This window comes from Lygodium microphyllum, chromosome 12 (genome assembly GCF_053477565.2).
Source record: "Lygodium microphyllum isolate KBCC chromosome 12, Lygodium_microphyllum_v1.1.10, whole genome shotgun sequence".
Taxonomy (NCBI): domain Eukaryota; kingdom Viridiplantae; phylum Streptophyta; class Polypodiopsida; order Schizaeales; family Lygodiaceae; genus Lygodium; species Lygodium microphyllum.
The window spans coordinates 140,581,724-140,596,744 of record NC_141146.1 but is presented as its reverse complement, the minus strand read 5'-3'; the positions used below and the strand labels follow the sequence as shown (position 1 = coordinate 140,596,744).

The following is a 15,021-nucleotide window of genomic DNA, read 5'->3' as shown; positions in this document are numbered from 1 at the left end:
TCTACAAGTATAGAGGTGAGTAGTGGGATGCTCCAAAAAATAAAACTAGAAATAAATTAAAACAAAGCTAAGTGCAATGCAACTATTATGTAAGTATACATCCAAAGTCTAAAAAGGGAAAGGCTAAGTGTTTGGCCACCATCGTGTACGGTGAGGTGGGAAAGTGGTCGGTGCATTGGATGCCCTAGGAATGGATGCGTAAAGTGTAATAGGTGAGCCACTTTCAGACCAATAAGCCAATCGTTTAGTAGTGAAGGAGATAGATTGTTGAGATTGTCCGCATGACAAATATCCAGTAGTAGCCAATGGGATAGATGGAACAGATGGTGCAGCAATAGGAGGCATAGCCCCACTGGATTGGCCAGTTAGAGTGGAGGTAGTTGCAGCAATTTGCGATGGTTTTCTAGGAGGAAGACCCTAGGCCTTGGTATGACACTCCTCGTCCACGTGGCCCGACCTTTGACAATGTGTGCAAAACCTATTTTTCTTAGGAATTTGCTGGCACAGGGGTCGTGTTTTTGTGGTTCCATTAGAGGAAGTGATGTCATCCTTGTTTTGGCTTACCCTTACATCTTGCGAGTTCTAGCCATGGTTGGTTTTTCCTCTCAAAGAAAATGCAACCAACCCTCGCTCCTTTGAATGAATGTGTGTGGAGGAATTTTTGTGGACTTGATCATGGAGTCTCACGTAACGCAAGAACTGACACTCAAACTCCTAGAAGGTCGGCAATCTAGGTAGTGAGATAATGCGTTGGATAAAATGGAAGTATTTGTTGGGCAACTTGTTCAAGAAAAACATAACTTGATCGTCGTTTGACTTCGGGGAGCCAGTAGCGGCAAACACGACCAGTAAACACCGATACGGTACACCCAATACATCACAAAACAGTACAAGCTAACCCATCCACTCAGGGTGTTGATGACGAGGAAAAATAGGTGATGAGGTATCCATGTGATGGAGGATGGTGGTGGGGTAACAACAGCTGCCATTGGAAACAACTTAGGATCCGCTCAAGTGGGGCTCTGCACAATGAGATGTCAAGTATGCTACATACTGAAGAATGCTCATGCAGTAGGTTTCACTTGGACAGTGTCCCTCATGGGAAAATTGTTCACTTGCCCAAGCGCCCTAGTACAAAGATGATGAAATCATGCAATGCAAAGGGTAAGGTACAATAGGGGGGAAAAGCCGATGTCGAAGACAAAGTGCTGAAGCCTGTAGAATACCAAGAAGGGTAGGAACCCCCCCCTCAACTTGGATGTAGATGCCGAAGAAGGAAGAGGAGCCTGATGTCGGTCTTCATATGGTGCTGAGAACCATAAGGAATGAAAGTAGATGAAGTGGATGAAGCACCCCGCTAGAAGAGCAAGGTAGAAGTCATCGCCATGATAGCATTGAGAGATGCTGTACGATCCGCCTCGGGAGGGGAAACCGCCATGCTAGAAGAAGAGCAAGTATTCCTAGGATGATGAAACCATGAAAGGAATGGTGTGCATCCCCACGTCTCTAGCACAGGTAGGACCAAAGTAATCTACAAGTTAGCCCTACACTGAAAGACAAAACCCTCCAAAAGAGATGAGAATTTGCAAACACAGAGGTTAGTGGTGAGATGCTCCAAAGCAAAACATAACGGAAAGGAAATCTGACACAAAATAAATGCAATGAATGTGTATGTGTGAGTAAATGCAGCGGAAGATAAAAGAAGGAAAAAGCTAAGGACAATGAATCCTATGGACCTGACTCTAAGAGTGCGAAAAATGAATGCTAGAATGACCTAGGGTATCCAAAAGGACCTAGAGACATGCTAGTCTAAGAAGGTGGCCACCATAGCGTATGTTCAATAGCAGGGCTTTGCCAAGGGAACGCCTGACGAGGTGGGAAGGAAGGTGAGATAGATACATGAAGTGCAACGGGATTGGAACCTGCAGACCAATTAGCTAGTTCCTCAGGGGTAGTGAAAGAGATGGGCTGCTGAGGCTGTACTCGAGCCACATGTCCAGCAGCAACGGCGGGTGCTAAAGGAGCAGATGAAGCAGGAGCGGAAGGTGTAGCCCCACTAGACTGTGTAGTCACAACGGCATGCTGAGGCTTTTTAGGTGGAAGACCTTGGGCCTTGGAGCGACACTCCTCGTCCACATGGCCTGCTCGTGGGCAGTGTATACAAAACCGGTTTTTCTTAGGGAGTTGCTGCCTGATAGGTCTAGATTCTTTGGTTCCATCTGAGGAAGCTTGCCTTCGTATCTTGTGAGTTCTTGCCATTGGTGGTTTTCCCTCTTGAAGAAGAGGCAACCAACCCCCTCTGCTCTGAATAAGGTTGTGATGAAGATTTCTTGTGGACTTGATCATACAGCCTTGCGTAACGCAAGAATTGACACTCAAACTCGTAGAAGGTTGGCAATCGAGGTTGGGAAATGATGTGTTGAATGAAATTGAAGTATTTTTCGGCAACTTATTCAAGAAGAATGTAACCTGATCGTCATCTGACGTTGGAGGGCCAGTTGTGGCGAACTCGGCATCTATATTCAGCCAGCTTGACTTTCAGATCATCCCCTTCCTTAATAGAGAACTCTTGAAGCTCAAAGTCGAGATTGATGTGCCGAGTACGATCACGAGCCGCATAGCGGTCGAGAATGTGACTCCAATGCTCTGACGCGAGCGGGAAGTGCTGTAATTGAGAGTGAAACTCAGGAAGCAATCCGTGCATCATCTCAACAGTGGCTGTGGCATTGCGGGCTCTCCATTGACGGATGTAATCAGGGTGAGCTAGTCGAGGGTCCGGCATAGGCTCTAGACCGATGACGAGGTCTCAAAGACCCTGAGACTCAAGCACTTGTTGCATGAAATTAGACCAAGTGGTGAAATTTGACCCGTTAAAACGTGTCTTATCCGTGAAGGCATTCTTGGCCGTTGCAATAGGAGTGGTAGTGCTCGGAGATGGATAGTGCAAAAAAGTGTAGTGGTGGTAGGATGGGGGAGTGGAGTACACTTGGGAATGGGTCCCAGAGTGCCCACCAGGTATGCGGGTAGTGTGCAAGGTGGATCCATAGGTAGGGATTGGCTGACTTGGCATGGGCATGGTAGCCACATGAGGAACCCAAGGAGGTGGAACGGGAACACGGGAAGCAGAATATGGGAATCCGTGTGTAGGTATAATCCAAGGAGGTGGAATGGGAACACGGGAAGCAGAAGATGGGAATCCGTGTGTAGGTGTAACCCAAGGAGAGTGTGAAGACGCACCATAAGTTGAGGATGGAAACCCCTATGTATGAGTGGTCATGGGGGATGTGAAGCTGGGGATAGTGAGGGGGATGCCCATCACAGTCGACCCAGGAGTTATGGGTGTGCTGATTTGCTGAAAGGTGAGAGGTACTGTGTTAAAGGGTGGCATTCCCCCTAACGAAGTACCATGGTGCAAAGAGGTAGAGAATGGGGTGGAGAAGGAAAAGGTGCTAGGAGCGGAGATGGAAGATCCAACCCCTACGGTGTGTGATGTAGATGTGGAGTGTAATCCAAGGTTTTGGAAAGATGATGAGAGGTGATCAAGGTGTGATATAGAAGAGGGTTGGATGGGAGGGAAGTGAGAAGCGTGTGTGACATGCTCAAATGAAACAAAAGTTGTAGATGTACCTGAATTCTGTCTGCCTCGTGAGCCCCCTCTATGGAAGTTCACATATGCAAAGCCATCCGGATCCTGTACCTCAAAAGAAGAAATAGGTGAGGGTTTTGATTCATGCAACACAAAAGAATTGTACAAACTTGACATTGGACCTGGCTAAGATGATGAAGATGGATCGCCAGACGTTTCGAATGCCGTATGTCCTCCATGATCGGAGAGGTGGCCAACCTCACCAACTGGTCCGAATGTGGTAGCAAAAGTGGTAGGAGGGTGTAAACATCACCGTACTTGTTGCGATAGTACTCCTCAAAGTCCTCCTCTATCATGTTAGTGAAATTTGGTGAAGGTGGAGTGTCGTCCTTCGCACCGAGTCCATATTGTCGTCTCAGGGCCTCCAATGATGGAGAAGCCTGATAAGACATCATAAGAATTGGAGAAGAAGGTGTCTGGGACATTGTGATTCGGTTACGAGTCGTATTGTGTGCCCTTGCACAAAGACTAGCTGTCCACAATATCCGCAGGATACTCTTTACAAGAGCATCGGCTCTGATACCATGTGAAGAAAACTACTAGGGTTTGCACTGAGGACACACAGAGTGTACGACCACGATAGAAACACAAAGAGACAGACATAGACATAGAGGGCAAAACTCAAACCCTAAACGCAAAACTCAAAACTCAAACCCTAAACTCAAAACTCAAAACTCAAACACAGAAACTCAAACACAAACAGAAGAAGGGAGAGAGAGAACACAACTCTGAAGTGAATGAATGCTGTAAATGAATGTAAGAGTGTACTGTGTGCTCAAGGGTAGAGCAATGTTAGAGTGTGGCGTCCACCGGAGATGGATCCCAAGTCTATGACCACCAGTCGGAGTGTAGGAGTGCTGAATAGTGAATGGTAGCAGGCTGGTCACCAAAATGCAGCAGTCTACCACCGATTAGAGGCTGGAAACTGTGCATAGTCTATTGTAAACAGTAGGTTGAAACAGTGTTTGATGTGACTGGCGATGATTGGATGATCAGATTGCAGTAGATGATGATGTCGCCAGCAGCTGACGTTAGCATGGATGAAGGCGCCAGCAGCAGGAGCTAATGCGGATGGAGTGGCAGTAGTCTTGAGGGCTGGACAGCCACGTGGGAGGAGGCTGATGGCTGAAATCTGCACGTGGAGGGAGAAACTTGCACAGACGGAATAAGGCTGAATGGGGGCAAGCTGTCTATTTATAGATATGGAAGGGCGCCCCAAAAATTAGGGTTTCCACTGAACTCTCTCGAACGGCTCCCCGTTTTAGGGTTTCCACTAAGGGAGCATTTTTTAGTGTGTTTTGGGGCTGTTTAAGAGGCTAATCAGCAAGTAATGCATGTTTTAGCTCAACAGATGGCATTCTCTCTAATGCTGCACCAAGAGGTGGAGTGATTGAAGGGTAGGTAGATGGTGGGTGGAAAAAGAGAAAGTGTCAGGAGTGGAGATAGAAGATCTAACCCTTAGTGTGCTTTGAGTGGAAGTGGAATGTAATCCAAGATTTTGGAATGAGGATGTGAGTAGATCAGAATGTAGAGAAGATAGTGGTGGGATGGGAGGGAGTTGAGAAGTGTGGTTTACTTACCCAAATGAAACAAATGGTAGAGATATACCTAATGATAAAGAGTGTTTGTTTCGAGTCTCCTCTAGTAAAGTTAACATACTGGAAACCATTTGGATTCTACACACCAAAAGGAGAAACAGAAGATGGGTTTGGCTCATACAATTCAAAAAGGGTTATATGAACTTAACACTGTTGAGAAATATGCAATCACACCCATATATGCCTCTTTGTATGTAACAACTAGGCAAGGAACATCCAACTCAATCTAGGAAGAGTTGCCTTTATCCATAGGCATAGTGGAGGAAAGTGGTACGATCCTACAACTATAAAAGAGTGTACTTGGCAATGCAATGCCATTGTACTTTGTACTTTCAGTCTTGTCCATGTCTACTCAAGATTGTGTTTATGAGTCCGAGCTAATTTATATTGGACCTAATTCACTTGAGTAATATTCAGTGTGTCTAGTCCACATCAGCATGCTTATTGTCTTTGACTTCCGTCCTTCATAGCTAAACCTTGCTCAAGGATCCGTGTTTCTCAACATGGTATCAGAGCCATGGTGAACTTGGTTTAGCTCCACACATTGCTCTTCCAACTCTCCACAACCTCAGTCCAGCAGAAGTCATCTCCTCACTCTATCTTTACTCTACCTCTCTTGACTGCCATAGCGAGTAGTATCTACTTGTCTTGGAGCTCTTAGATCTCTCCATCCAAGCAAGATCTTAAGTAGCTTTCTTCTAGGGAGTTGTTCCTTGATTTATTGCACTTCTTGGTACATCACTTCATGACATTGACCACTTAACAGCCCGGCATTGTGTGATCTTCAGCTCGTTGTTCAAACTGCGCTTGTTGCTGGTCGTACAACCTGCGCCATCTACATGCGCTACGATCAGTCCAACTACCTTAGGGCTTCTCAAGGTAATGCTATGGACTCTCTCCTAACAAATTTTGAGCTCAAATAGTCCACAGTGGGAGCTGCCATAAGTAAAAAACTAGTCAAGCTTAGGAAACTCTAAAGGGCAGCCATAGCCATTTCACCCAATCTCATTTTTCACTCTATTTTCTCACTTCTCTCAATTCAACCAACCCATTGTCATCTGATCTACTGTACCACTCAGTTTCTAGCAAGATTACCACATCAAATCAGCAACAAGGAGGGGAAGATTCAACCATCAAATTTAACCATCAAAGTTCAACATCAAGCTCAACAAGCATAGTATCTTTTGATACTCATTAGTGCTTCGTGGCACTTGTGTCTCTTGACACATCCAAGCAACTCATTTGTTGGTCTAATCTGAGATTTTTGGTGCTGATTTGTTGCTGCTCTTGCCATTCAGTATGAAGAAAGATTCACTGTCATGCCGCTTTAGAGAAACGGGCTTTCACACTTGGCAGACAAGGATCAAGTTGATGCTGATAAAGAAGGGCCTTTGGTCAATAACTAGTGGCTAAGAGAAGAGACCCAGAGATGTTTCTCTTGCAGCAGTATGGCAAAAGAATGATGACAAATCCCAAGCAATCATCAAGCTTGAGCTTGATGACAATAATATCCCCCCTTATGGATTGTTGATTGAGTTTTTCAGGTTGGATATGAAGGCTAATATATTCCTTGCAACTCACCTTAATTATATGAAAAGTTTGCTAACTCAACTTGCAGGGATTGACTTAAAAATGGAAGAAGACATATGCATTGGAGTCTTTCTCTAGAATTTGGTAATGTCTCTACCACACTAATCAATATGCCAAATTCAAAGTTGGTAATCAAAGCATCGCTTTTAGAAGAAGAGAAGAAGCTCAAAGGTAAAGAGAAAGCAAGCACTTCAAGGGAAGTACAGGTTCTCTATGTCAATAACAAGCACAAAGAAAAGAAAGACATTGTCTGTGACTTTTGCAAAAGAATGGAACACATCAAAAAATTTTGTCATGCCAAGCAAAGATAATAAAAAGCCTACTTACCAACTGCCAAAGAAGAAGAAGACCATGAAAAAGACACTAAAGAACAGAAGGACAAGCCTCATTAGTCCTATTCCCACTATTCAGACTAACTTTTTAAAGCCTTGTATGTATTTGCATTAATGGTCCAATCATAAGCCTTCTACTCCTCGTGTAACTTGTGCATTACAGCCTCTATACACTTAGTGAGCCTTGTAACAATCTCTAGCTTTATATGGTTGGTTTTTCCATGTCTATACTTAGCAAGGTTCTACTCACAATAGCCTTTGTATACTCAGTGCTTTTCATGGTTGTGATTCAGGAGGGGTGTTGAGAAATATGCAATCACGCCCATATGTATCTCTTTGTATGGAACAGCTAGGCAAGGAACATGTAGCTCAATCTAGGAAGAGTTACCTTTATCCCATAGGCATAGTGGTGAAAAGTGGTACGATTCTACAACTATAAAAGAGTGTACTTGACAATCATTTGAATGCAATGCCATTGTACTTTGTACTTTCAGTCTTGTCCATGTCTACTTAAGATTGTGTTTATGAGTCCAAGCTAATCTATCTTGGAACCTAATTCACTTGAGTAATAGTCAGTGTGTCTAGTCCACATCAACATGTTTCTTGTCTTTGACTTCCGTCCTTCATAGCTAAACCTTGCTCAAGGATTTGTGTTTCTCAACAGACACAAGGCTGGTTGTGATGATGAAGGAGATGGATCGCCAGAGGTGCCGAATGTTGTGTCCCTCCAAGATTGGCAGGGAGATGACCAGTCTCACCAATTGGCCCAAACAAAATAGTAGCACTCGTTGGAGGAGTGTAAACCGAACTGTATGTGATGCACAAATACTCCTTAAACTCTTCATTTGTAAGATGACCAAAATAAGAAGAAGAAGATAGTAAAGGTGAAGGCGTGTCTACCTCCTCCTCAGGACCATAATGCCTTCTCAAAGCCTCCAATGATAGAGAAGCTTGATAGGACGTCATAGGATTCGAAGAAGAAGGTGGTTGAGACATTACGAGTTAGAATTAAGTCGCACATGAGTCTCACACAAAGACTAGCCTCCATAATAACCATAGGACATAGGATGCTCTTTAGAAGAGCACCGCCTCTGATACCATGTGAAGATATGCCAGGGTTTGCACTAAGGAAACACATGTATGACCAAGGCTGAAACACAAAGACTCAAACTCTAGAAAAAACTCCAAACTCAAACATAGAGAGAAGAAACTTTGAAGTGAATGAATGCTATAAATGAATGTAAGAGTGTACAGAATGCCCAAGGGTAGAGCAATGCAGTGTTGGAGAGTGACATTCATCAAAGATGGATCCTAAGTGTAGTAACCACTAGTCGGATGTGAGAGAGTGTTGAATAATGAAGGGCAGCAAGCTGGCCACTAAAACACAGTAGTCAGAGGTTGAAATTTGGTAAACGTAGTAGTGTACCACCAGAGAAGGCTGAAAATTGATCACTCGAGGCAAAGAACTGTTAGGCGACAATAAGAGAGGTGTTTGCTGATGTAGATGGGTTGCTGGACAGCAAAAACGCAAGTACTGTAGTAGTTGCCCAGTGAGAGAGATGGCGGCATGCTATCGCCTGGCACCAAATGTTGAAAAGGCAGGTCGATCAAGTGCTATGATAATGCAGTAGATGGAGACCTCCAAACGGCACAGTGATGGCTTAAACAGGCTGCCTAGGGTTGGATAGTGATGGGCTGCAGTTGGTGATGGCTGGACAGTAGATGGTAGGTGGTTGATGGCTGAAATCTACATGGTAGAGCGAGTGCTGTATTGCTGCAAGAGCATAGTGTGATTGCATTTGAGAGCCGCAAGCTTGATGATAAGGAGATGCAAATGAATGTGGATGACCAAGAAATATTATGACCAAGAAATATTGGCCATCCTCCATGATGCTATCAAGAAATGACACCACTATTTGTATGGCAGTTGCTTTTAAGTAAAAAGTGACCATCGAGTCCTATAGTACTTCCTGACTTAGTCCACCTTAGAGAGAAAAATTGGCAGTCTTTCAAAGGAGTGGTTTGATGAGAAGACCGTAACCAACAGCCACTCTCTCTTGGTGGAGTGGGCTGCAAAATTGGTGGTCAGGAAAGCCACTGCACTCCAAAATGGGTGGGGGAAAACTTTGTAGTACATTGCGGAGCTCTCCAAGAGGGCTTATTGTTGCTTGGGGTCTTAGAGCCTCTGTTTGCTCATGAGGACTTAGTGTGCACGCCACATCAGATACATCTTATTGCGTAGAGCATAAAAATTTAATAGCTAATGTAGAATGATCTTTGTGGCCTAGAAAGGTGAGGTGGCCTAGAAGATGCATATACTCTAGTGGGGTAGGGAGCGAAGGTCAATGATGGCAATCTTTGGTAGTATGATCGATCTTGCCATAGGTGTACCTACTTTTTAGTCCTTCTATTTGTATAGAGGCCATAGCACTGGTGTATCAAACCTGTAAAGGGAGGCTGGGTGGATATCTTCCAATGAAGTAGTGGAAATAGGGGAAATTAGAAGGTGATGCCGAATCCGCAACTTGCCGTTGCCTTCTTTGATGAAGAGGATCTTTAGCCATAGAAACAGGGAACGGCTGTTTGGGCTTGTAGGAACGGCCCAATGCGTTTCAAACCCTCCGAGGAGGTGAAACGGTCAGGGAAAGTTCCCTGCTGTTCCCTACCATTCCTTGCCATTCCCTGTTTGGAACAGCCATTTCAAGCCTGCTGACCAAAAATTGACGTTTTTTCTACTTTTTTCTTCTTGCTTGTGTCACACTCCTTCTACCACATGTTCATCCATCTCCATTGCCTAATGTGCACGCACTAATCTCTTTCTCTCTCTCGGGTTGATTCAAAGTGTCAAGACAAGCCATAAGCCAAATCACGAGCCCATGCAAAGTTCAAATTTGATGCATTATCAACTCTTGCAAGTCACAATCAAATTTCAGGCCTATCCTCAATTCTTAGGTATTCATCCATTTATATTGTCTAATTTCAAGGGAAATTGGGATAATTGGAGCATTTGGGGGAATTTAGGGGAATTTGGAGCTATGGGGGTAATTGGTCAATTTTGGGACATTTGGGTCAATTTGGAACATTGAGGGGTATTGGGGCAATTAGAGAGACATTTGGGGCATTTGGGAATCTATGGCATTCTTGGGATATTGAGAGCAATTTTGGGCAATATTGGGGCATTTAAGGTAATTTGGGTGATTTGTAGCATTGCGGGGTTATTGGGGCAATTTGGGTCATGCAGGGCATATTTGGGGCACTTAGAACGTGCCGTTCCCCCCATTCTCATTCCCTGCCCTTGGGCGTTCCTCCTCGTTCTAGGGTGTCTTGTTCCGGTTCCCGTTCGCCGTTCCAGGTAACTATGTCTTTAGCTCTCTGAGCACCTTTGCTCTAATACACTGTCACGAAAAGTGATGGGGCAGTATGCATTCACACCATATCAGAGAGACAGTAGGGTTTGTAGGAAGAAATACAGTGTATGGCTAACATTGAGAGAAGAAAACTTAGAAGAAGAAGAGTGAAGAAGATAATGAATGATGAATTACTGAATCATGCCAAGTGAATCAAGTTGATACAATGGAGCTGAAGCTCGAAGATGATTGCACTATCTTGGCTGATCAGGCAGCAATATTTGAAGGAAACTGTACTATGGAGGGAGCAAAATGCAGTCTTTAGGCAAATGTATCGATGCTATGGGAAAGAGCTGCTCTATGGAGGGAGTGAAACACAGTCCTCCCGGTAGTGGAATGTCAGAGTAGACACTGGAAGATGAAGGGCAGCAGTAGAGGGAGCGAAATGCAGTCCTTAGGAGCTATCAGAGATGAAGGACATGTTGAAATCTCTCCGAGATGATGGCTGCTATCAAGGTGATTGCTAGGCAGCCAAGTGGAGAAGAAAATGAAAGAATTTCTGACAAAGATCTTTCGGTATAAGTGGCTGCAGATAGGCGACTGTTGGGCAGCCCTGCAGGAGTGAAGAAAACACAAAAATGCAAGTAATTGATGTAGGGCTGATAAAGAGGGGGACAACCTGCTGTAGATGGCTTGAAATTGCTGCAAACATGGCCTCCATAAAGTGGCTGATGGCCAAGAACTAAAGCTCATTCGATTATACAATTGATGGCAGCAAGAACTAGAAACACACAATAACGATGAAGATTACCTACTGTACTAGTCCAAGGAGGAGTGAAACCAAGAAACACAGCAATGAAGATGATGAAGAATAGGTTGTTAGGCCGTGTGGATTCAAAACCCAGCAATTTGGAGTGTCTAGAGCTGATAGTGATGTCAAGAAGACCTGCAAAAGGTTTCACGATCAGTTGGAGAGCAACAAGAACTGAGATATTCACCAAGGTAGGGGTGTTGACAGCAGTGGTAAGAGGGCTGAGGTTGAACATGTGATGGGGGAGTGACGAAGAATGAATGAGAAAGTATGGAGTGGTGTGGAGTGGAGTGAAGAATGGATGAATGCCCATGCCCTATTTTTAGGTACATGAGCCATTGAACTCTTTTGGGTGGTGCCCCAACTCTCTTAGATGGCACCTTGGCTCTCTTGGGTGGCATCCAAACACTAACTAATGATACAAATAAAGCCTTTTTGGGGCCGTAAATGGAAACTAAAATAGGAATTAAGGTAATAAAATGAACTTAATGGATGGGTTTCTCAACACAAGGCCATAGATTGTTCTACAACCTATGATTTATCCAAGCTTTCTTCTGCAACTTCTAATTGTTCTTATCTCTCATGCACACCCACGGCCGTGATAGCCCACATAGAGCATTCAACCATTGCTCGGGAGATATAGTTGGAATTGGATCAATTGTATAATCAAATGACTACGATGAAGCGGGTGTCTTTGGAGGAATAGATGTGGATGTTGAACCCATCTAAATTCACTTTCATGTTGAAGCATGTTAACAAGCTTCGGCAATGGTAGATGAAGATCCAGAATGCAGAGAAGGCGATAACCTTAGAGAATATGGTGATAACTCTTCTTTTGCAGTTACTGCCTTGATTTAGTGCATTCTACTTGGCCTTTATTACTTTAGGGCGGATAGACACCCTTAAGTGGAAGGAGTTGGTTCTGATGTTCTTAGACCAGGAGAAATAACTCAAAGGTTAGAATGCTGTGAAGATAGGGGCATTGTGTCACAACTCTATAGAAACAGAATTTGTATCCTTTTTCATTAATTTGTCTATATAATGATTTATTAAATTTGTTTCCTTTGCACTGATTAGATATAAAGAAAAGTGCATTGGAGCTGGCCACTGATGAGTGGTCACAGGTTATGGTGGACCCACGCGGTGGGTTAGAGAAAATATAGCTCACACTTCCACCTATATGGCTCGATTGGGCGCCTGTGACAGAACTCACGCATATCAGGGTTAGACTCGCACACATAAATGATTGATGCCTTGAAGTGTGGGCTAGATCCGCGAGAACAGACAGTTACAATCAACAAGATGGCATGATTTCAGCCCAAATGAAGGACAAAAACAATGGCAAAAGCAACCATCAAATCAAAAGAAGACGAAGCCCTATGCACCTCCTAATGCTCCTCAATTTCGCTCCAATCTATACCCACAAGCAAAGCAACTTTCCGAAGAAGAAAAGCATCGCTTCATGAAAGAAGGGAAGTGCTTTAAATGTGGACAAACAGGCCACATAGTGAAGCAATGTCCAAACAAAGGACAAAGCAAGGTTCCTGACAACAAGCCTAAGTCGCCAGTGAAAATCAATGCTATCAGTGATGTAGTTGCAAACACAACTCACACTCCAGAGATGCGCAAATTATTAAAAGTTTGGGGACAGTTGCAAGGTAAGCAAGCACTTTTCTTGATAGATCTTGGGGCGAATGAAAATGTCATTTCCTTGCAATTAGCCAAAGAGCTTGGATTAAAGAATGAAGAGATGGACACTCCGGCAGAAGTTCGCCAAGCTTTATATGCCGATGAAGGTGACACAGTGAAGACTGTGACACCCTACATTGGCAAGCTCAAGTTTCAAATTCAAGGCTACAGTGACGAAGATACCTTCTGTATCGGAGACCTTGATGGTTGTGATGTGATTCTTGGCATGCCCTGGAATCATAGAGTAGATTCAACTATCTTCTCTTAGAAAAAGAAGGTAGAACTCACCAACAAAGGCAAGAAGTACGAGATCCAAGCTGGAGTTTCTGGAGACACCATACCTATGGTAAGCCATATGCAGCATCTACCGCTTGTGAGACTATGTCTTTAGAGTTTGTTAGGAGATCTTGGTTGTCCTCAGACAGGTCCTACTACACTTCATCGCGACAATGATAGTTGCATTGCTTTGGTACGAAATCCCATATTCCATGCTCAATCGAAGCACATTGAGATTTGGTACCATTTTATTCAAGTGAAGATCTTGGATGAGACTATTGATGTGGTGTATTGCAAAATGGAGGATAACTTGGCAGGCTTGTTTACGAAGGCCCTTCCTTAGGCCGTTCTTTGACAACAACACTCCAGATCCTTGAGCCTTATGCCACATTTAGGATTTGAGAGGGGGTGTTAGAGATTTGGTCATCCCCTCGACGGCGGGCACAGGTAGTATACAGTTAGTTTAGTGCAGATTTATACATTTCCGGTTCAGGTTGGACAGATTGATGCAATTACCTTTTTTTGGGTGCATGCATGCATGCTGCACATGTGCACATTGAAATAGATTAGTGACCGAGTATACGCATCAAGCATGCACCCAGCACATGTGCACATTGAACTAGACCGGTGACCCAGTATAGGCATCACGTATTAGTATTTAAGGTTCTTGGTGAGATTTAACGATTTCACTGTCTTTCTTGGCTATGTATCTATTAGGGTGACATTGGGCTTTTCTCTTTTAGCTTATTTGAAAGGTTCTAGTTCAGCTGATAGAATATCATCTCTACTGAGGGTTTAAAAGGTTTCAATACAAAACAATAATGTACCCTCATAAATTACACAAGATGAATAAGCATGGCATGTGGGCAAAAATTATTAAAAAGGAAAAAGAAGATTGAAACTCTGCATTCAAGAATCAGGTTTCAACCAGTTGTTTCACTCAGGGTGATATATGTTTCAATGAGACATTTTAGGTAGCTGTCTCACTTGGGGTGTTTCATGTTTCAATGAAACGTTTTAGGTGTCTCATGTTTCAAGGTAGTGAAACACTTTTTACGGCTACCCTGACCAAATCTAGAATACTTAAGTCAGACCCTCTAGGAAATGTCTCTTGGTGTTTGCTTGCTAGCCATTGGAGATGAATACTTTTGTTCAATAGAATCTCCTTGTGCATGATATGATCCTTGACTTCATCATCCTTATGCTGATAGCAATCCTATAGGTGTGGCCTTTGGAGCACAATATCCACGTGTAGAGGGTCCCCCTCTGCCTTGATTGTTGTTGTTGCCACGGCTGCTCCTCTGCTGCTTCTAGCTGCACCCCTGATGGAGACCCTCTGGGTGTGGCCGTTTGGAACATAGATGCAACATCTAGAGGGCTCCTCTCTGCTCTGATTGTTATAATTGCTGTAACTGCCTCTCTGCTGCTTCTAGCTGCACCCCTATGGTGACGCTTGGATGACACAAAGGCCCTTCATTCTAGTGATATCCGTTACACAGTGTGAGGTATGGGATCTCCTGTTTTCATTACATTACCATATGTAAGATAAGATGTCTTAAAAGCTTTACTTTGAAGCTGGTGAAAATCTGTTGATAATCAAGTCTTTGGTGTTAAGCAGCTGTACTAAGTATACAAATGGTTATGGCCTTTGGAAAATGATATGCATGTACTATCAAATATGTCATGTGGCGCGTGTGAACTTTATATTTGGAATAGTTAGGCTAGCCACTTT

General features: G+C 43.8%; 1 protein-coding gene across 5 annotated transcripts in view; it reads left to right on the top strand.

Moving 5' to 3' along the window:
- The window catches only part of LOC148028351 (uncharacterized), a 120,351-nt gene that overhangs the window by 19,149 nt on the left and 86,181 nt on the right, over window positions 1-15,021 (top strand). The gene's annotated exons all lie outside the window — the stretch shown is intronic.